Below are 22469 nucleotides of genomic sequence, written 5' to 3'. Positions count from 1 at the left end.
CTGCCTTTCAATTCTCTTATCTCATCTCTACTACTTTATGCCACTTCATCTCTTTGCTCTACTTTCTAGAGGATTTAGGGAGTTTTGTTGTGTAATGATTTTATTGAGGGTTTTGTTTTCTATCACATTTTAATTTCCAAGAGCTCTTTCATGTACTCCGAATGCTGTTGTTGTTTTGAACTGACTGTTCTCATTTCACAGTTGTGATATATTCTTCTATCATGGAGATATTTGCCGAGTTGTTATTTGTCATGTTTTATTTGCTCCCTGCGTGGGTCCTGGTTTCGTAAAGTCATTTTTTTTCTTCTTGGTTTGTTCATCTCTTACTTTTTACACGAGAAGTTTGTGCATCTTTGATTGAAGGTCTGTAGTAGAAAGTATTGCACTGTGACACCTAAGCAGGGCTGTGAGTGACCTGGAAAGGGGACCTGCCTGAACTGTTTAGATGGAGAAGCGTGTACATGTCCGTGGATCCAACTTCCCAGAAAACAGGTGGCTTCTCTGGCCAGGAGAGCAAAGGCTGTGCTCCCAGGTTCCTGAGAACCAGATGGGAGAAGACAGCTGGGGATGGGGAAGTCTACATCCCATGTGTACAAGTTCATCTGACCTTTCCTTTGGCTCCTCCAACCTACCTCCCGCTGGTGGCACATCAGTCCAGTGCCTTTCTCCAACTGTCTCCCAAAAAACCGGTACTCCCTGCATAAAGAAAGAAGCAGGTGCTTTGCTCTGAGTGCAGGCAGGAAACAGCTGGCATGGGCTGTGGAGATCTGATAGCTTCTAACAGATTTCCACTTTCCACCGGGCGCCCGCTCTGCTGTCCCCTGCACAGAATCAGCCGCCCTCGCCCTCCGTGGTCTCTGCCTGGAGGGCCTGGGGTGTGAACCGGGCTCACTGGTCCCCTTCTGCTGCATTAGTGCTCACTGCTCCAGGTTCCAACAAGCCCTTTGCCGTGCACCAGTTTCTCTTCTAGAGGTTTTGATTGTCATCTCCTTATCCATTCTTCCATCTTTTCGGATTCATGCCTACGAACAATTTCTTTTCTGTTGGGTCTGCGTAAAAAACATCACTGTACTTTTCTCTATCTCATTTGGCTCTGTTCCCTCTCTGATTCGTTCTTTCAGCTAGGAATAATACCAGCAGGTGGATCCTGCCTCAGTCTCTCCCCAGAAACTGTCTCTCGGCCCCTGGGCACTAGCCTTCAATCATCAGGGCATCTGTGTGGGGGTGAGGGGGGCTCCAGCTCCGGACACTGTCCCTCTGCCGGATCCTCCTTCCGTGACCCCCTGGCAGGAGAATCACCTGCGCGCAGACAGGCTTCCCGGGAGACTGACCCCAGCGGCTCAGTCTCCCACATCCCTCAGGGGACCACCAGGACTACTTTCCAAAGGAAAAGAAAGCACTTCTCAAACAATAATTTCATTGCAGAAATATATGTGATTGGGGTTACAAAAGAGAAAAGGGGAATTTTCAGGGGATGAAATGTTCTGATATATTTTGCTTACAAAATACTCTATTTGAAATCTCTAGTGAAGCATTAGCTGCCATTTGACATTAAATAATAATAATAATAGCAAGTACTATTCTATCATATAGTACCAACCTGATGGAGTTTTTTTGACACTTAAATAATATACATAAATTGCTTAGGATGGTGCTTGCAGATAGTAACATCTCACATAATAATTATTGCAATTGTAAGTTGGGAGAAAGAATAGAATCAGAATTTATTGTCAGGGGGGCACCCCAGTGGCTCAGTCGGTTAAGCTTCCGACTTTGGCTTAGGTCATGATCTCATGGTTTGAGGGTTTGAGCCCGAGGTGGGGCTCTGTGCTGACAGCTCAGAGCCTGGAGCCTGCTTCGGATTCTGTCTCCCTCTGCCCTTTCACTGCTTGTGATGTCTCTCTCTCTCTCTCATAAATAAATAAACATTAAACAAATTAAAAAAGAGATTAAAAAAGAATTTATTATGAGGAAAACCATTACAAAACATCCAATTCAAATTATTTTTCTGTTTTCAATCAGTCTGAATCACTATGGAAGAACATGATTTTTAATAGCTCTCAACAATGATTCTAGTGTGGTCATTATAAATATTATCTAAGTACAGGAAGGCCAAATATTCTAAGGAAATCATTAAAATAAACACATGATAATATTTAAATATAATCCTTCATTATCTCAGTAATTTACCTTTTACTGTCTTTAAGTCCAGAAGTATATGACTAATTTTTTAACATATCTGAACATGTAATATGCTTAATATTTTTCGGAATGCAAAAGTTTAAAAAACAGTACAGTAAAGAGAAGGGGGAAATCACCCCAAATCTGACTTCATTAGGATGAAAAAAGAAACAAGAAGAAACTGCTGGAATTTGTTTCCCCAACGTTTTAATGTATACAGACAAATGTATTCACACATAAGCATGCATGTAACTTTATTGATTTCACATGTGAATAAAATTCTATTCAGCATGTGTGACTGCATTGCTGATCATTATTTGATTTGGTAGGAGTAATTTTAAATTTTGTGTGTATATTACTAAGTGAGATTATATATGTAATATGCATGCAATAAACATGTGTGGTCTATAGACATAACTACAGAGTTTTAGAAACTCTAGAATAATTTATGTGCCTTGGAATCTATAAAACTTTCTGGATACAGTGTTTTCTTTAAGGTAATTTGCATAATTTTAGAGTTTCTCTTATGGCTATTAATCTGTCAGGCTTGTCATTTTTTAGGTCTGATCATTCATATTTCTCTAAAAATAGACTGTTTTATTGATAGGTTTACGTTTATTAATATAGAGTTATACATAACATATTTTAAGACGAGGATTCTATATTCTCTTCTTTATTGTTAATACTTTATTTCATCCTTTTTTGTCCCTGATAAGACTTGGAAGATTTTTTTGCCCACTTTCCTTTGCATGATCAGAGATACCGGTCTTGAAAATGGATATGTTCTGATATTTATTCTGTTTGTTAATGCATCAATTTCTTAATTATGTTAATTCTTCTTCATCCTCTGTTTAGATTTCTTTTATTATTCATCTTCTAACCATATTGAATTGAATGCTACTTTACTCATTTAAATTAATGTTTTCCCTTAATGTTATTGCTCTAAATTTTCTTCTGAGTATAGCTTCTTTCAATTCTTTTATGTTTTAATATGCAGTGATTTTACATATTCTGTAGTTGTAATGTACATTCCCTTTTATATCTATGTGACTTAAGAGAGTGTTTTATGGCTTTTTAAGAATGTCAGTTGATATCTTTTCAAAACTATTTTTGTCACTAATTTCAAGTTTTATTTACCTTAATTTCAAGAATGTAGGCTTTATTTTTTTAATGTTTTTTTTAAATTTATTTTTGAGAGACAGAGACAGCACAAGCAGGGTAGGGGCAGAGAGAGAGGGAGACACAGAATCTGAAGCAGGCTCCAGGCTCTGAGCTAGCTGTCAGCACAGAGCCCAGTGTGGGGCTCGAACCCACAAACCGTGAGATCATGACCTGAGCCGAAGCCGGACGCTTAACTGACTGAGCCACCCAGGCGCACCAAGAATGTGGCCTTTAAAAAAGTTCATTTTCTCAGGACCCTGGGTGGCTCAGACAGTTAACCATCAGATTCTCTTTTTTCAAATTTTTTTTAACATTTATTTATTTTTGAGAGACAGAAAGAGACAGATCATGAGCAGAGGAGGTGCAGAGAGAGAGGGACACACAGAATCAGAAGCAGGCTCCAGGCTCTGAGCTGTCAGTACAGAGCCCATGTGGGGCTCGAACCCATGAACAGCAAGATCACGACCTTCACCAATGTCAGTTGCTCAACCAACTGAGAACCCAGGCCCCCCTCATGCAGTAATTATTAATAATATTTGCATATTGCTTTATATTTATCTTATTCAGGGATTATGTCATTGCAATTAAGAGAAACCCAGAGGAGCTAATTTGGGTGAAAACATGAAAAGAACAAAACAGGCGGTGGGAGCAATACTGGGGAAATTCGAGTCTATTTCATGAACTGCAAGGCCGAGAGCACACCAGGCAACACAGAGGACAAATCACGGGAGCACGTGGGCATCAGACAGGTGAGTGCTGCATCCTGGATCTCTGCATTTCCAGGTGCACATCTCCCTGGGCAAGCGGGCTGGGCTGCCTTTTCATGTATGTGGACACACAGGACACTGGCATTTTGTTCCTTCAGTCCAATGCCAGGTGACAGGGATGGCGGGGTTCTGGTGACACACCCCTGGGAAGGCAAATCCATGGGACCGTTTCTCTCACTCACGCGGGACCAACAGCCACACACTGGAGAGAGAGTCCGCAGAGCAGACACAGTCCACTCTTCGTGAAAGAGAAATATGATGTCAGTGGTCAAATACGTATTTTCCCCTGGAACCTGTAGCACACTGCCTTCATTCTCAGATTCGGGAATGTTTGGAATTTAACCTAATTTCTGAAATTTTGTCAGAATGGGGGGGAATCACTTTCACCAGCCCATAGAAGTGTGCTGAAGCACAGAAAAGTATTTCCAATCATTTCTTTGTTTTGTTCTTCAGTTTTATGTTTTGTATGTTTTCAACTTATCACTTTCCCTCTCTCCATTTCGGTACTGCTGGTCTCCACCTTGAACCTGGGCCCTGTATTCTTTATGCTTGTCCCTCCCTTTCATTGATTCCGATTTCTAGATGGTTGATGCTATCCATCTAGCATGTATTTGCAAATTTTCTTTGTTGCCCTGCAATATTTTCTTTTCAAAACCTAAGCCCAGTATTATGGTTGCCTGCTTCCCAGAAAAACTCCCTTCCAACTCTTCTCCTCTTGTTTTAAAGTTTCTATATGTTCTTGGGTCTTATTGAGTAGATGCTGTCTAAAATTACCTTGGAGTAACTTTTCTCCGATATGTGCTATACCATTCTGCTTCTCAACTTCCTGCTTTCACGTAAAGCGTATTTTATTAGATTCCATATTTCGTTTCCTGTGTGTTAAAGTTTGAACCAAGTCCCCTGCAGACATATTAAAGACCTAGAACCTAGTACCACAGAATGTGACCTGATTTGGAGAGAGAGGATCTTCAGAGACTTAATCAAGATGAGGTCATTACGGGATACCTAATCCAATGTGATCCATGTCCATATATTAAAAATTAAAAGAAAAAGGAAATTGGACACAGAGACAGACATGGACGGAGAGAACATTTTGAACAGACCCAGGGAGAAGGTCAGGTGGAGAAGTGATGTATCGACGAGCCAAGGAATAGCAAAGTGGCCAGCAAGCGCCCAGGAGCTAGGTGGCAGTGGGAACAGACACTCCCTCACACCCCTCAGAAGGGACTGACCCTCCCCACACCTTGACCTCAGATGTCTGGCCTCCAAAATCGTGACACATTTTTCTTACAACAGCCCTAGGAAGTACTGTTCTGTGTATTTCTCTTTGAACAGCAATGTGTAAAAACAGCTCAAGTGACTGTATTACTTAGTTTGACATCTCAACCGCCCGACCCCCACCCCCACCAAGGATGGGGTGAGAAGGGCAGTGAGGGTCCAGCGCTCTGGGTGGCCCTGCCCAAGTTGGTTTTGTTCACCTGAGTCTTCTCTGGGTTCCTTCACGATACCCATGTGACTCCCACCTCTGTGCTGCTTGGAGACAAAGCCTGTGCCTCCCCCGGGGACCTGCGCGGCCGTCTGGTTGGCCGGCCCTTATCCGTAAACCATTTTCCTCCAAGTGAGGACTTGAGGGGTCACAGGACTCGAGCTTTCCTCTGGGGTGAAGGATTGCAGGGAAGCCCCCAGGGCGCTCTCCTGTGATCCGATTTCCATTCCTCTCGAAGAAACGGCTCAGTTTCAGGCACGTGGATGGGCCCTTGCTGATGACCTAGAGATCCCCGTGCCCTCGGTTATTTTACCGGAGTCAGAAGTGGGACAGTCAGATGCTTCTGTTTACTTGGCCACTTACTGTCTGCTCTTTGTCCCCCCGTAATAGGAATTGTTAACAGGAATTCCTTAGTAGGAATTGTTGAAAAGATACTAAGCATAAGACTGCATGATAACCTTTTACTTGTACCCACCTAAGAGAGCTTAGCCAGAATGTATTTTCATAATAAAAAAATAAATATTTTGGAAATAAATTGGTAATAATGGCGATGAGAAAATTATTCCATGTGCATGGAAATAAAAATGCTCGAACAACATCAAAAAGCAAAACATTACCTTTCTTTCTCTTCAATCCTAACCCTCTTCTCCGGAGACAAACATGATGGATGGATTCTGTTCCTGCTTTTTTATTTGCTTTTATGTTGGGAGTGATTATCTTCAGAACTCTATACAACAAACTCCTCCATCTACTCCTTAATCCAGTGATTTCAGATCCACTGAGGAGGCTGTAACATATAGTTCTCTCCTTCCCTCAGTGATCCCTACCTGTGGCCCATCACTGCTTTTTCCTAAAACTACAATGGCATTTTCCTATGCGTCTGTGTTCTATATGCTGATTTTGAATATTACATCCTTAAGGCTCATTTAATCCCATTTCTTTACAATATTACTGAAGATAGTTTAAACATTAGGCAAAATAGATTCTCACTTTTATGCTTTATTAATTCATAAAAATCATAAACATTTTGGATAGTTTTCTATGTGACTCATAACTCTCTTGCATATTTTTCCAGAGTTCTAATTGTCTTTCATAGTTGATATATCAGGAAAATATTTTACCCTTCTTTCCTGGATCGCTGCTCCCACCTCCTAAACATATCAGTCCCAATGTTCTAGTCCAAATGGGTTATGTTGTGGCACAGATATCATCTTACCATTTATTTTTCACTATACTACCTGCTTTGAGAGCCTACATTATCTTCTTTCTGTGCCCTTGTTTTACTAGAGTAGAACTTCAATTTACGTTGCAGATAGCGTGGGTTAAAGGTAAATTTTCATGAGTACACATATTTAACAAAAATTTTTAAGTGTCTTTATTTTGAGAGAGAGATCAAGAGAGACTGAGTGAGCAGGGGGAGGGGCAGAGAGAGAGAGAGAGAGACAAAATTCCCAAGCAGGCTCCGCACTGTCGGCACAGAATCCAACGAGGGGCTCAAACCCATGACCCGTGAGATCATGACTTGAGCTGAAACCAAGAGCCAGATGCCTAACCGCCTGAGCCACCTAGGTGCCCCCATGAGTATACATAATTAATTTAAGCAAATAAACTTCATTCTCGCATTCTGGAAGCTAGTTTCTCAGGTACAAATCCTGGATTCATAATCTTTTTCTTCTAATAACTTTGGAGGCATTACTTTACTGTCTCTGAGCACCCAGGGCGGTGGTAGAAATTCTAACTTTATGTGTTTCTTCCTGATGTTGGTAACAGATCACTACTTATTTAGCAGCTAAACCATCACACAGATATTTATGCACAGCCCTTGGGTCAGAGGTCTAGCAGGCTGACTGCTTTCTCTGCCTCATGTTCACAAACCAAAGTCAAGACATTGGCAGGGCTGAGTTGCTTCGCAGAGACCCTCAGGAAGAATTCACTTCTATGGCCATTCGGTTTGTTGGCAGAATGTGGTTCCCTCTGCTTGTAGGACTGGGGTCCTGATGTCCTTGGGTGCTGGTGGCAGGGTAATTCCCAGTGTCCAGAGGCTGTGCGTCCTGTTTATTGGCTCATGGCCCCTTTCTCCAAGTTCAAAGCTAATGATGACTCACCAAATCCCGCCCATTCGTCCAATCTCTCTGACTTCTCCTTTATCATCATCTCTTCTGCCTTTCACACTCTGCTCTGACTGTCTGCCTTCTTCTGTGGTTTTCAGGGCTCAGGTGATTAGAATGGGTCCACCTAGATGATCCGGAAAAATCCTCTACCTCAAGGTCCATAAACTTCATCCCACCTGCAAAGTCTCTTCTGCCTTGCAATGTGTTCACAGGTTCTGAAGATGAGGTTAGGGGCCTTTTGGGGAGGTGGCGAGGGAGTGGGTCATTATTCAGTCTACCACTCTGCCCTCTGGCTTCCAAGGATTCACAACCATGCCACATGCAAACCACATCCACATCCCAGGGTTCCAAATGTCTCCCTCTAATACAGCAACTCAAAGTGCAGAAATCTCTAAATCTTATTTCAAAATATCCGAATCTTATAGTCCAATCACCTACATTAGGTATTGATGTGACTCTAGGTGTAATCCATCCTGGGACAAAATTCCTCTCCATCTGTGAAACTAAAAGGCTCCCAACATACAATGCTGAGATAGGCAGAGGCCAGAAGTTACTGATACTCTGCCTCAGAAAGGAAGAAAACAGAAGGAAAAGGGGTCATCGGTCCAAATCAGTGTTGAAGTCCAGCTGCACAGACTCCATTTGATTTCCAGGCCTGGGGAGAATCATGTGTGGTTCTCAGCTGCCCCTCTGGGCTCCGAGCTCTGCCCTCTGACTCATCCTTCCTCTTTTATGATGAACATCATGTGTTTGCTGCTGGGAAGTTTCATTACTGTGTTTGGGGGGGGTCCGCACCCTCTCTTCCTTCCATCCTGTCTCTGTCCCTTCCAGTCCAAGCTGGCAGCGTTCTTGTTGACACAAATTCTCAACAACGCATGAGATCCTGATCTGTGTCACAAGGAGACACTCCTTCACATGAGATGCTCTTCCACGGATCTTCCCCAGGTAAGCCCTTCTCTGCTGTGGGCTACTGCTCAGGTGGCTGAGGGGGGCGGGGAGTCACACTTTTCACCTCTTCGAAGAGCCCTTGGGTGACTTCCTACTCTGATCATTCAAGCTTTCTGAGGTATTTTCCCACAGAATCCTCTGTTCTGTTCTGTTTTCTCTAGAACGTGCTTTCCTGACAGGAAAGGGTTTTAATCTCTTGCTCTCTTGGAAGACAGAGAGTCCCCAAGTCATCAAATCCTGGATCTGTATTGTTTAACAGTTCCCTCAATTTATCACTTTTGCATTTTATTGCAAGCAGCAACAAAATGCCAGGCTGCCTCTTCAACATTTGGCTGGGAAATCTTTTCGGCGGGAGAGCCATCTTCCTTGCTCACAGTCTCTGCCTTCCGAGCTCCTGCAGGACAGGAGTCTGCTACGCTTCGGACACCACATGTCATGCTTCCCCTTTCCATTAACACCCTCCTTCTTCCTCGCTGAGCTCCGGCCGGTGGTCTCTAACGCCACACTTCTAACATCCTGTTCAAGGCAGTCTGGGAATCTCACTATCCTCTTCCTCCATCTTCTCCCAACTCCCCCCGCCGCCTTGTTCCAAAGCTGCTTCCACATCTCCTGCTATTTGCCACAGGGCCCCACCCCTCCAGTACCAAGATCTGCATTTGCTTTTCAGGGCAGCTGTAAGACCTGTCACAGGCACAGTGGCCTAAACCCCATTCATTCAATCCTCCCCAATTCTGTAGGCTGGATGCCTCTGCTAGATTGACCGGCTTCCCCGCTTGGGGTTGCAGGAGGCTGAAATCAAGGTGTTGGCCTTGACTATCCAGGCTGATTCAGGAGGTGAGCAGAATTCGCTCTCACGTGGTCAGAGTGCCGAGATCCCTTTTCCTTGTGGGCTGTCGCCTGAAGATGCTATTTCTAGAGGCCACCTGCACCCCTGGCCGGTGGCCCCGTTCCCCGAGGTAAGACCTAGCACAGCAGGCTTGGGTCCTTTGTGTCTTCTCTTTCTCTCACCTTTCTGGCCCATGCTTCGCTGTGCTGCGATGCCATTGGCCCACCTGGTTAATCCATGACAGCCTTTCTGTTTTGGAGGCGAGCTGATTGGTAAGCTTAACTTCACATGCAGAGTGCTTTCCGCCATGTCATGTGTCTGGAAGGTCACGTGATCCCAGACATATCACGGGGGGAGAAGACCAAGGAGTCCAAAATGCACCCTGATGTCAGCACCCCTCTTCTTCACGGAGGGCTTGGCTATTCTCTATGAAACCTCTTTGGGCATTCCATGTGTCTAGTGTACTCTAAAATTTCAAGAAAATATGTTTGCATGTGGTTTCATTACAGATGCTTTTGCTGAGCCCTTTCCATCTGAGACCACACTGTTTTTTGCTCACTGTGGAGAAAGTCCATCAGATGTTGCTTTGATAACCAAGCCCTCTCCCACCTCCACACTTGTATCCTTGATGGTTTTGTTCTGTTTTCTCCAAAAACCTTATGTTGGGTGGATCCCGGCTCTTCCATATAAAATTTCTCTCTCTTGGTCTTCGGCTCGCTGGTCTCTCTCATTCAAACATTCTCCTTGGGTGAGTGAACGGGGATGAGGAGGACAAGCCGTTCCCAGCACTCCCACAGGGACTGCTCCTACGAAGGTTTCCCCGCTTCCTTCTCATTCAATGTCATTAACAGGGGGGTCCCGGGTTTTGTGGGCGAACACCATCCCTGCGAGTGGAGGAATGGGTCAACCAGTTGGCTCCAGTGTCTGCCAAGAGTCCTCCCTCTATCAGAGCGCCTTCGGTCTCTGTGCCTTCCCGCTCCCCGTACACCCTCAGAATGAGTCGGGATCAGCAGATGGTGCTGCTGGAGGAACGGTCCCCTCCCCGCTGTGGGCTCTCTCACGCCTGCTCTTGATGCCACCCCTGCTCTGTCTTCTAAAGTCTTACAGCTGCCTTTTCTCCAGAAAAATGTTTTAAGTCTCCATTTTAATAGTGTCCCACTTTCTCAAAAAAGCAAAAACAAAAACACCCAAAATGGTTTTATTGTTTCTATGAATGTATTTAATTTTGTAGCTTTTATTTCAATTTTGATAAGATTTAGAGACAGATGGGAAGTAAAATGTTGGCTTCAGTCTGCCGGTTTGAACCAGAAATCACATCCATTACCAAGACAACTTTTCACCATCATGCAAAACCTGAGGGTTGTAGAACATAGTGTTTCAATTTTAATATCGTTTCATTTTACGTTGGCTAGAGTAGTGATTTCACATGAACACAATGTAGAATTTATTTAGAAACTGCCCACCAAAAATATGGTATCAGCACTGGTATTCAAACGTGTCCACTTTTTTTAGAGGTAAAAATATTAAAGTAAGTCACCTCTTGAAAACTTGATCATTTTCTAGGGTTATTTATTTTAAAATTTTTAAAGTTTATTTATTTTGAGAGACACAGAGAGAGAGTGGAGGGGGGTAAAGAAAGAGAGAGGGAAAGAGAGAATCCCAAGCAGACCTCACACTGTCAGCACAGAGCCCTACATGGAGTTCAAACCTACAATCCTTGAGATCATGACTTGAGCTGAAACCAAGAGTCAGGTGTCCCCAGGGTTATTTTATAATTGGGCTGGTAAAACAGTATAAAATGAGAGGTCAACCAAAGAAATTAAAAAAAAATCCCAATCCATAATGACCATCTACAAAAAAGAGTAGAATCAGACTTCTGAGTATCTGTATACTTATAAATTTTATAGTTATCTTGTCTGAGCAAGGACAAATTTTTCCACCTGAATAGTTTAGTGGCAGGTGTGTGAGACTAGTATGATGAACAAACGTTGGCATCAGTCTTAGATCTAACTGATATTATAGCATTAGATTCCTTTTCTTCCAGCCGACATTGTTGAGCATAAGGATCACTCCTTCACTCCATCCTGGTGCTCTAACCACCTGGCAGGCTGTTTATTCCCAAAATAACAATAAGTATTTATGTGATGCAGGGAAGGAACAAGGAATCGTGCCCCTTGAGTTGTAAGAGAATGCTCTAGTAAGTTGAGTCTCTTAGATGACAAAGCAAAAATACCTGGGCATATAAAGGCCATCCAGAGCTGAAAGCTAACCGTGCATTAACTCAAAAATGCATTGCTCTAAAAACTGAAAATGATGCTAAATGAAATGAAAATCAAAAGCCCACATTAAAATGGCAGAGAAGTTCTGCAGAGAATTCACTCATTCATTAAGGCCGTAAGCTGAGTGGAGAAGTAAATTGGACCTTTGAAAGGTCTTGAAGCTGAGCAGAGAATTTCCTCAAGAATGGGCCTTAAAGTTTTCTGTACAAGAAAAACAGACCGTCTGCAGCCTGAGAGCATATAATCTAAACAGAAATCTAGCACATGCTGTTAAATATCACATTTCACATTGTTATGTTCCTGAAAATCATTGTAGCGATTTGTTTTTAATTTTAAAAATGTATTCTAAGAAAATAGAAAAGAAAAAGAAAAGGGGATGGACAAAGGAGATACATTCTCACTAGATCGATCACTTGCATAGTCCACCGCTTCCCTAATGAATCCTTTGATGGCAGCCTTGATGAGGACTTTGTTGGATGGTGTGGAGGAAAGCCGTAAGGTGTAGCCATTTGGGTTTACAAAAGCATCAAAAACAGTGCAAGGTCCCAGGCCATGGGCACCATTGGGACAGAAATACTCATGCTCCTCTTCCTTATTCTGATCGGTTACCAGGTACCAGCGACTCCAGTGGAATTTTCAAGAGTCCCCAGGGAAAGAAATACAAATCTCAGTGCCTTCTCCTTCTTGGCCAGGAGTCATCAAGGCCGTGAGATGCTCTGTCTTCTCTGATGAGACTGCTCTCTCTCTCGCAGATGGGAAGTGTCGAAGGAGTTCCAGGAAACGCATTTCAGAAATTGAGAGAAGGGTGTGTACGTGTGTCACAGGAACCCACATCACAGGAGGAGGTGAAAACGCTGGAACTCTCTCAGAGATGGTTCTGCGACTTCGTGCTTCCACTAGCTTGTTCGGCAGCATGTGCCAAGAAGCCACAGGGGGACAACTGGATGGTCCTTGTTAAGGACACGACCTGTTCTGTTGTGTTTCTAGTCACTTTTGTTACTTTCCTCTGTGAAATGGCACAGGGGGCTCACTGATTATAAATCTGCACCATTGTTTAGTATCTACCCCGCAGTCTTTGTTTTGTTTTGTTTAATTTGGAAATCCTGGGGAACTCTGAGTCTGCAAGGGAAATCTTAAAAACAGGAAACTATATAAATAATTCTGTGGCTGCGGTCTCTCAAACCATGAGCTGTAATTGGAGAGACAGTTTTGCTAATGCTTTGATCCATCAGTGTTTCAAGAGTACGAACAACATTTCCTGCTTTTCTTTCTAAAAAGAAAATCAGACTTTCTGTGTAATCCCAGGACACACACACAACTATCCCGACACCTATGTGGGCTCAGCAAATGCAGACTCATGTTCATGGCTTCAAGGCCTGAAACACCTCATCACGAGAGCCTGACTTCAAAAATAGGCATTCTTTTCCATGAGTTAGGGGAAAATTATTTTCCCAATTTGATGGACCAGTGTTTGAACCATTAAATGTGAACACAATCAGTTTGTGATTTCAGTCAAAATGTTTTTTGCTCCAAATAAATGCTCAAACTGAAATTGGTAGTATTGAGTCTAATGGAAAGCAAGTGTATGTGCACAGTTTGCAGACCAGAGAAGAAGATGTCTCCATATTTTAAAGTCCATGTAAATAAAAAAACTATATATGTTAACTGGAATTATTGGCCACTTTTATTTTTCAGGTTTGAATCGAACTGAATTCTAGCAGTCTCAACACTTAAAGTAGGGCATTCAAATGAAAATAAAATAAAATAAAATGAGGTGATCATTTTCAGAAAGGAATCACAGAAACAGTGAGATTGATGGCAGGCAGGCGGGGTCTGCTGGATGGAGGAGCTACCTTGACAGGCTCTCGCTCATCATTAGAATGCTCACTTCCGTTAAAAATAAAGTTAGAGCTGATGTTCCCACCCGTTTTCCACTGAGCGATGCTCTTGGATGCCAACTACCACAGGGAATGCTTCAGGCAGCAGCATTTTAACTGCTTATTTCCTTAGTTACAATGTCAGGCGCTGCAGCATAAATATGATTCATTTCATCCAATGACATCTTGAATTATTTCTGTTTTGCTTTCTGATTGTCGCCCTCTGGGGTCATTGGTTTATACCTGCCATTGAAGAAACAAGACTCAAGTTTTAACAAAATACAAAGGAGCCTGACAATGGTTGCTAATTAACCGAAGAATGAGTTTACAGTGGTCGAGATAAAACATTAGGAAATGATTCTCTCTCTCTCTTTTTCTTGAGGTGTGTGGGGGGATGGGGGAAACAAAAGGATTTAACACTCAGTTATAACTCTTATCTGAGAGATGGAGAGTATCTGTTTGGTGGGAAATTATTAAACTGAGAAGATATAAAGAATAATAAGAATGAGGTTTGAAGTGTGTCTCAGAGATGATACAAAAAACACTAGCATATCGAGAAGGTTTGCTCTGTGGGTCTCCTCCCCGGGGCCCCTGCCGTGTTTGATCTGTCAGCCATTCTGTTATATGTGAAGGAAGCAGCATGCTTAAGAACTGTGTCTTTCCCACAAGAATCAGATGCAGGAAAAGGGGAGCGTGCATGGGTCATGAGAGAAAGAAAGGAAGGAAAAAAAGAAAAGATTCGGTATGAAATTTAAATTAGATGCTATGAGGCAATATAAAAGAGATAAAAAGAACCAGTGTCAAGAAAATCCAAAAATAGTATGTAAAGAACCAAGAAGTAATGATGTATCATGCTTCAGTTAAATCATAGAGACACATTCATTAAAATATCCTATGTCCGCAAAGGAGTGAGAAGCCGGAAGTACAATGCCTGCTGTGGGGGATCTACGTGTGGTCATAAGCTTTCTGAGTTTTGGGCAATAAGGATCAAAAACTAAACTTTTGTGTGTCCTTTTGGCCACCAAGCTCACTTCAGTGAGTTTAAGAAATCCGAAGTGCATGGAAACAAGTGTGCATACATGTTCACAGGAGCATTTTTAAAAATATAGTCCTGTAATTAGTAAAACACATAAGTACTTTATACTCATATCCGGTATTATTACTCAAGTGATAAGTTACGCCCTAGAAGCATATTCAAGGATTCCAAGCCCTAGTCGTTGTGTAGAATGCTATTTTCCCCTTGGTGGCGGCTGATAGTTTTTCTTATCTTCTTTTTGCTTATGCGCTGTCGCTAAATGTTTTAAAATGATTAGGCGTACATTTTCAAGCATAAATATAGCAATAAATATGGCTTTACAGAGAAGAGGCTGGGAGGTTTTAAAGCTCTTTGACCCAAGAGGTTATATTTTTTTCAAAGAGATGCATCTTTTCTTCAGTGCAGTTGGTAGCTCGGGGCCAGTTAAGAGTCATACAGAGGATGGGGCTGTTTTGGGCTCCGACTCGGTGCTTCTCAGCAGAGCCCTCCCGGGAAGGTCACGCACGCTTCCTCCAACCCCTTGACGGCGGGGGTGGCAGGTGGTGGGCAGCCATGGTTTCATGTAAGGGACGTTACCCTAAATGATGGACGGTACAGAGATTTTACTTTGGGGAACAGCCCACCCCGCTGGATGGATGCGGTGCAGGTGAGGCTGATTGGGTCCCTCCCCCGTGCAGGACGGCCCTGGAATAGCCTGACTGGCCCATGGCACAGTGATTGCTCAAGTGTGGACACAGGACAAGGGTCAGACTACCCGACTTTAACCCGGGACTTCTGCAAACACACCAGGAATGGGGTAATCTCTTCCTGCTGTTGTTTCTAAACTGAGAGGTTATAGATCTGTCGCTGTTGGTCAAATCAGTTACCGGAGAGAAAAGCAGAGCCCAGAGCTGGGGAGAGAGAGTAAAGTGGGCATTGGAGACAGAACTAGCAAGCGATTGATCCACATCTATACCCCATTGCTCATATCTATAGATCAATATGCCTACATGCACATCATATCTATGTTCCTTCATCTATCCATATCTATCTATCTGTCTATCTATCTATCTATCTATCTATCTATCATCTATCATCTCTCTCTCTATTTTTCTATCTAATGATTAGTATATAAGACTGATGCTTATCTCTGGATTTAAGATTATATCAGCCAATGACCTGACCTTGTGGAGCCTGCTTGGGATTCTCTTGTTCTCTCTTTCTCACTCTCTGCCCCTCCTCTTCTCTCTCTCTCTCAAAATAAATAAATACACCCCAAAAAACTGAAGAAAACTAGTTTCTCTGTATCCCCTTTTCTTGTCTGTGCATCTGTGATAGTAACACTCTCCATACTTACTTCCAAGAAAAGTAATGGAGATACAGTGAATTGTTCCCCTCCTGCTCTGGTCTCTGTTAATACTTCACATGTAACAACATGAGTCTAGTTTTTATTTAATTTGCTAATTCTACAACGAACATGCATTTCGTAGGTTACGAACCACATCTATTCATCTGTTATCGGCTCTCTACCGTCTATTATCACCAGCGTCTGGCACAGTGCCTGATAACAGATGTATGCAAAATGATGGCTTCCCCCAGAGAGATGTCTAAATCTGAATTCCCAGTATCTGTGAATATCTGATTACATGGCAAAAAGGAATTAAGGATGCAGATGGAATTACGGCTGCTCATTACCTGACCTCAAAATAGGGAAATTGACCCAAGGGAGACTAATCCAATAGCATGAGCTCTTAAAATGGAAAGGAGACCAAATCATGGGTAAGAGAGATCTGATGGGTGAAGAATCTTCTCTACCATTGTTGACTTTGAACATGGAGATGAGGAAGAGCAAGCCAAGGAATGTGGGTGGCTTCTAGAAGCTGGGAGAATCTTAGCAGACAGGCAGCAAGAAAAGAGGGACTGTGGTCCAACAGTGACAAGGCAATAAATTTCACCAACAATGAGAATGATTGCGAACACTTTCTTCTCTTTGAGCCTTTAGAAGGAATACAGCCTTCTGACATCTGATTTTACCCCAGTGAGATCCATGTCCACACTGGGATCTATAAAACCGTGAGGTAATACATTTATATTGGTTTAAGCCACTAACCAATGCATTCATGACAATCTGTTATAGCAGCACTAGAAAATTAATGCAATGGGTCCTTAGGAGATTAAAAAATTTTTTTAATTCTTTATTTTTGAGAGAGAGAAACAGAGTGCAAATGGGGGAGGGGCAGAGAGAGAGGGACACACAGAATCTGAAGCAGGCTCCAGGCTCTGAGCTGTCAGCACGAACCACAAGTTCACGACTGGAGCCAAAGTCTTGACACTTAACAAACTGAGACCCCCTAGATGCCCCTTGTAAATTTTTATGGACTATGTGACAATGCAAAAGAAACTACTTAGGAGGAAAAGACACAGAACACAGTGTCCAGGAGGTAAAATACGCAGGGGAAACAGTATAATTTTCATCACACTTATCCTTGGGTGTTTTTCTCTAGCATAGCAGGTGTTTTATAATGGAAGCCAGAACAGCTCATGACCCTCTGGAGTCAAGCTTGTGGTAAAAAAAGTCACAGTGGAGAAGGGGTTAGCTACTGCAGGTGCAAAGGAAAGTTCTGGTGAAAAGGACCAGTGAATGAGAGCAGGCGCTGTGCTATGCTGGAAGTCGGATATGCTGGCTTCTGCCATCAGCCTCCCTGAGACTTGGGAAGGCTCCCTAATTTCTCTACTCTTCAATGTTCTTATCTGCCAAGTTTAATCATTGAGTTATGTGCTGGACAAGGCCTTGCCTGCTTCTCTACCCAGTAGATGTTTCTAGCTGGTCACTCTACGTGTTCCTAGTGACACCTCACTTCTCCCTCATTCCAGGCAGCAGTCCTTGGGGCCAGCGTAAGGCCTGCCATGGCACTAAATGACAGCCAAGGTCCTTTCAGCCCCGAGACTCCACAATTTCACACAAGGAGTCCCCTGGTTATCTCTCGCATTTGCTTCTGCTTGTGCTAATTGATGGAGCTCACGAGTTTTCAATAAATTTGATGTTTCCCCTGAGGCAGGTTTCTCCACGTTTCCAAAGTTCTCTCTTTCTGGGAAGAACAAAAGCAGTGAACATACATGTAAGCCCTTCTTTTTGTAAGGATTAAGATTTAGAACTCAGAAGCTGTCCACAAATTTCATGAAACTGTTATATGTTATATTTTTTTCCAACGCAAGAGGAGGTTAGAAGTGATTAGAACATTCACATTTCCAAAAGGAAGACAATTTATCCAGAGATGGAAAGTTTATGTGGCTAGAGTTTTTCCGTCTCCCGCCCCCTCACCCCGCACTTACAATAGAAGTTATTTTCTGGAGCAGTTTTAGTTTCGCAGCAAGACTGAACAGAGAGCACAGAGAGTGGCTAGATTTTCCAAAATAAAAAGTCCCTACCAACTGTTTTCCGAGGTGAAGGGTTTTCAGATTCAGCCTTAAAGATCTCCTGACCATTGGACCACGAAAATGTGGACACAGCACACGCAACAACGCTGCAAATTGATTGTGGTTCTAAACTCCTTTGAAAGGAGGTTTGTGAGATTTACGAAAATAATTTAATTTTACAATTAAAAATGATCTGTGATGGTGAATACTCTCTCTTCATTATGACTCTCTCTACATAACTATTATCTTCTAAATCCTCTTGGCTGAGCTGGATTGTTGCCTTTATAATTCCTTTTTATTGCTTCCTCCCTTCTAATCCTCTAGAACTTTTGAAGTACGCAAAATTTGTCTTCATAGAAGACTCAGACGTGATTCTATTCTTGAACAAACAATATTGAATGTGTCTGTTTTATTCCAAAATTGCGAGGCCTTGGTCAGAGCTGCCGTAATGCAGCACCGCAACGGGGGGCTTGAACAACAAGAATGCCTGGTCTCACGTTTCTGGGGGCTGGAAATTCGAGGTAACAGCGTTGATCAGTTGGTTTGTAGATGAATATCTTCTCCCTTTGCTTCTTCACAGCATCTACTCTCTGTGTGTCCAACTTTTCCTATTTTATGAGCCTGCTCTTGTGGGACCAACTGAGTCCCTTAAAATTGATATGTTGAAGCCCTAATTTCTAGTACCTCAGAAGGTGGCCATATTTGGAGATAGGGCCTTTAAAGAGGCGATTAATTTAAAATGAAGTCTTTAGGGAGGTCCTACTCTGATCTGACTGATGTCCTTATAGAAAGAGAAAATCTGGACACACAGGGGGGCACCGGGGGCCACACGTAAAAGGAAAGCAATGTGCAGGCATGGCAAGAAGACCTTTGGAGAAACCACACCTGACAGCATGTTGGTGTTGGACCTCTGGCCTCTAGAACCACCAGAAAATTAATTTCTGTTGTTTAAACCCCTAGTCAATGGTATTTTGTTACAGGCAAATTTATACAGACAGTAATAACTGGATGAGTAAAGTCATGACTTACTTTAATGTGATTACCTCCATAAAGACCCTACTTTCAAATAACGTCACATTCTGAGGCACGAGGGGTTAGGACCACAGCCTGTGGATTTGGGGGTGGGGCTGGAGACAGAATTGTCACACTCAATTTGGAGTGGGGCATTTGAAATGTACACCCCATAAGGTGAGATGTCACATCAGTGGTTGGGCTTTTGTTAAGGTCCCTGTGTCCCGACTGTGCTGAGTAAGTGGGCGCAGGAGGATGGACGACTCCCTTCCCCCTGCGTCTTCATAATGCACATGGCGGGGGACGGAATGTGAGCAAACAAATGGCTGTACAGTGAAGCACCGACTCTCTTTTGTCTCCGAAGGAGGAACATTTCCTTAAAGTGCATCGGATCATGAGCCTCCAGAGGCTGCCAGCAGAGGGAGACAGAGAGAAGGCACCTGCCAGCCCCCAGGGCCTGTACCACCATGCCTTCCCGAGGTGCCTCCCCTACCTCGCCTAAAGGGGTCCCCCCCACAGAGCCCTGGAGGCTGTTACACATTAGGTGACTGCTTACTGAGCCCTTCTGTGGGCCCTGGGGACACCGCCGGGAGCAGCATAAATTCTGGCCCCAGCGGGGTTCAGCATGAGGCGGGGGGGGGGGGGGGGGGGGGGGGGGGGGGGGGGGGGGGGGGGGGGGGGGGAGGCGGGGAGGTCGTGCCAGCCCAACGTGATGTCTTGCCCTGCAACACAGCAGGAGGACAAGATGCAGTCGCAGGGTGCTGTGGGCACAAATAGACCCTCCGCAGGCCTGGGGTGCCAGGGGCCTCCTAAGGAGACAACAGGTGCCAAGGGTTGGTCAGGTGGGGGCACGGGGAAGGCTGTGCTGGGCAGCGGGACGCTCTCGCTGGGTGGCGTCCAGAGAGCTGGGCTCCAAAGACGAGATGGCAAGGGAGGCTGGTGAGGACGGTGGGTCACGGGGGTCAAGTCCAGCCTGTTCGGGAGCGTGAAGACCACCTCGGGGCCATAGGGCTCTGAGAGAGGGACGATCCTTGGCGGGCATGGGACCTGGCAAATTTCTTCCAAACACTAGCCTCACAGACCCTCCGACCCCGTAAACCCACCTCCGGCTCTCCGAACGGCATTGACCTACAGATGACATCGTAAGTGGAGGAAAGGACTTAGTAACAGATGTCAAGTTCACTTCGGAACTGACTGGGTAACGATACTTCTCTAGCCGACGGCTGGGTTGCCGGGGTGGGGGGAGGGGAAGGAATCAGCTTAAATTCCACTCCTTAGTATCTTTCAAATACTGTGCCCGATGCGTGTACCACCAACTCAAGCCTAAGTAACTACAATTTATTTATTTCAAGTGTATGTAATAGAGGCTTTGGTCTCAGTGACATCAGTGTGGCCATATAGACTTGCTCCTACTCATGGAGGCAGCCGGTGCAAACTCCACGTTCAAACTAAGAAGAAAGATCACTGAGGGGAGCAGGGGTGGGATGCCGGGAAAATGTCACCCGGCCATCCCGCAGTAGAGACACTGGAAGAGAAAAGATGGCTAGGGACAACTTCGCATCCAGCTCCTGAAAACCGGGCTTTAAAACATGCTCTGTGTGGCAAAGACGCTGCTCTTTTCTATGTCCGTGCACATAGTAATTGACCTTGGAAGAGATCACACTCCACAGTCTGTGGTTCCGTATGGCTCAAAACAGGACTCCGCATCTTTCAACAATCTAAGAATTCGTAATGCAATAAGAAATAGATCCTCTCTCCAGACAATTCTTTCTCTTGTGGTTGGAATTATTTTAATTTCTCCTGCAATGTTTGTTCCTGAAGGTGGAGGAGAAAGCTGGACTTTCTGGGACTTTCCGAGCCCCACGTTCACAGAGAAAGGCTGAATTATGGCAAATGTCCCAAGTCAACTTTGCTAAGCTTTCTCTCCCCCCTCCGAAAACGGAATGTTCAGCAAGGAGAGACTTCTGATGAAGGCTACCACGAACCCTACACGTGCCAGAAGGGATGAGTCTCGTGGTGAAGCCAGTGTTTTGGCCCCTCGGCCTGACTTTGGGCAGCACATACAGGTTAATAAAGAGACAGTATGCCACGTTTGAGACTAAAAGGTAGTGCAAACTCTAAGAAATAAAGGCAGTAAAATTGCCACCTTCAATAGCATCCTCAAGGCTTTGTTCCCAACGGGGCTTTGCATTTTCAACCTTTCTTCGGGGGAGGTTAGGCATTAATTCCATCCACGCTGTCTTTCCTAGTTGTACTCACTCCTGTTTTTGGAATTGGCGTTAAAGCTGATTTTCAAGCCATGCTTAGAAACTGAGTTTTAATTTTTAAACATATTTCCACTAATAGTTATCTGCGTTATTCGTGAAATGTGGCTTTTTAAATTATATGTGTTTTTAAATTATACATATGACTTGTATATATAAGTTAATGATATATGACATATTATATATGTGGCTTTATGTTTGTGTGTGTGTGTGTGTGTGTCTGTACACACGCTTATACATTTGAATAAATCTCCGAAAGTATAAAGAGAATGAAAATTAGTTTCAAAGAAAATTTTAAAAATTATTTCCAGCCAAGACTGCATCATGGGTGTGAAACTGAGTTTCTAAATTATACTAAGTTGAAGAAAGTGCACACTGAAGATGTGTGCCGATATTCTTTTTTTAAATAGTAGATATTATGATTAGCTGATAAATGAGAAATTATGATGAACAATAACCATCTCATCTGGTAATTTCAAGCCAGATCATTAAAAAAAACCCCACAAGAGTTGAAAATTGAGAAAAATTAGTTCACTCTCCTTTCTAAAATGATCTAGAGCATCATTTCTTCATGGGATACAAACATGCACTTATGGCCAAACCTACAGCAGAAGACAGGCGTTTAGGTCGGCAGTATTATTTACGCAAACATTTCAGACCCCGGGTCCTTGTCCTGACCCTTCTTTCTAATACGTGTGCATGTTTGTATGTACACAATCTACAAGTCTTGCTTACGCTGAAAAAGTTAGCCGTCGGTTAAGTGTCCGACTTCAGCTCAGGTCATGATCTCGAGGTTGTGGGTTCGAGCCCCGCGTTGGGCTCTGTGCTGATAGCTCCGAACCAGCAGCTGCTTTGGATTCTGTCTCTCTCTCTCTCAGCCCCTCCCCTGCTCATGCTCTGTCTTTCTCACTCCCAAAAATAAACATTAAAAAAAAAGAAGAAAAAGAAAAAACAGCTAGCCATCTAAACACAATTTCCAGAGAACAGAGTATGTCAGTTCTCTTTAACCAGAAAGAATGGACTGGGCGGAGACTCTTTGTAATGCTCCTGTTCAATGCGATCCGTGGTCCCGTGCAGCCAGGACGAGGGGACTGTGCTGCGGAGACTGGGCGTCGCAATCTGACTT

General features: G+C 43.7%; 1 protein-coding gene and 1 long non-coding RNA gene across 2 annotated transcripts in view; one reads left to right on the top strand and one right to left on the bottom strand.

Annotated features, from left to right (window-relative positions):
* The window catches only part of FAM155A (family with sequence similarity 155 member A), a 619559-nt gene that overhangs the window by 1929 nt on the left and 595161 nt on the right, over positions 1 to 22469 (bottom strand). The gene's annotated exons all lie outside the window — the stretch shown is intronic.
* LOC115289325 lies at positions 8554 to 13424 on the top strand. Its single transcript, XR_003907560.1, has 2 exons — positions 8554 to 8651; positions 12372 to 13424. It is a non-coding gene; the product is annotated as an uncharacterized LOC115289325 (long non-coding RNA).

This window comes from Suricata suricatta, chromosome 4 (genome assembly GCF_006229205.1).
Source record: "Suricata suricatta isolate VVHF042 chromosome 4, meerkat_22Aug2017_6uvM2_HiC, whole genome shotgun sequence".
Classification (NCBI taxonomy): domain Eukaryota; kingdom Metazoa; phylum Chordata; class Mammalia; order Carnivora; family Herpestidae; genus Suricata; species Suricata suricatta.
The sequence above is the reverse complement of the archived record's forward strand: the minus strand, read 5'-3'. Positions and strand labels throughout refer to the sequence as shown.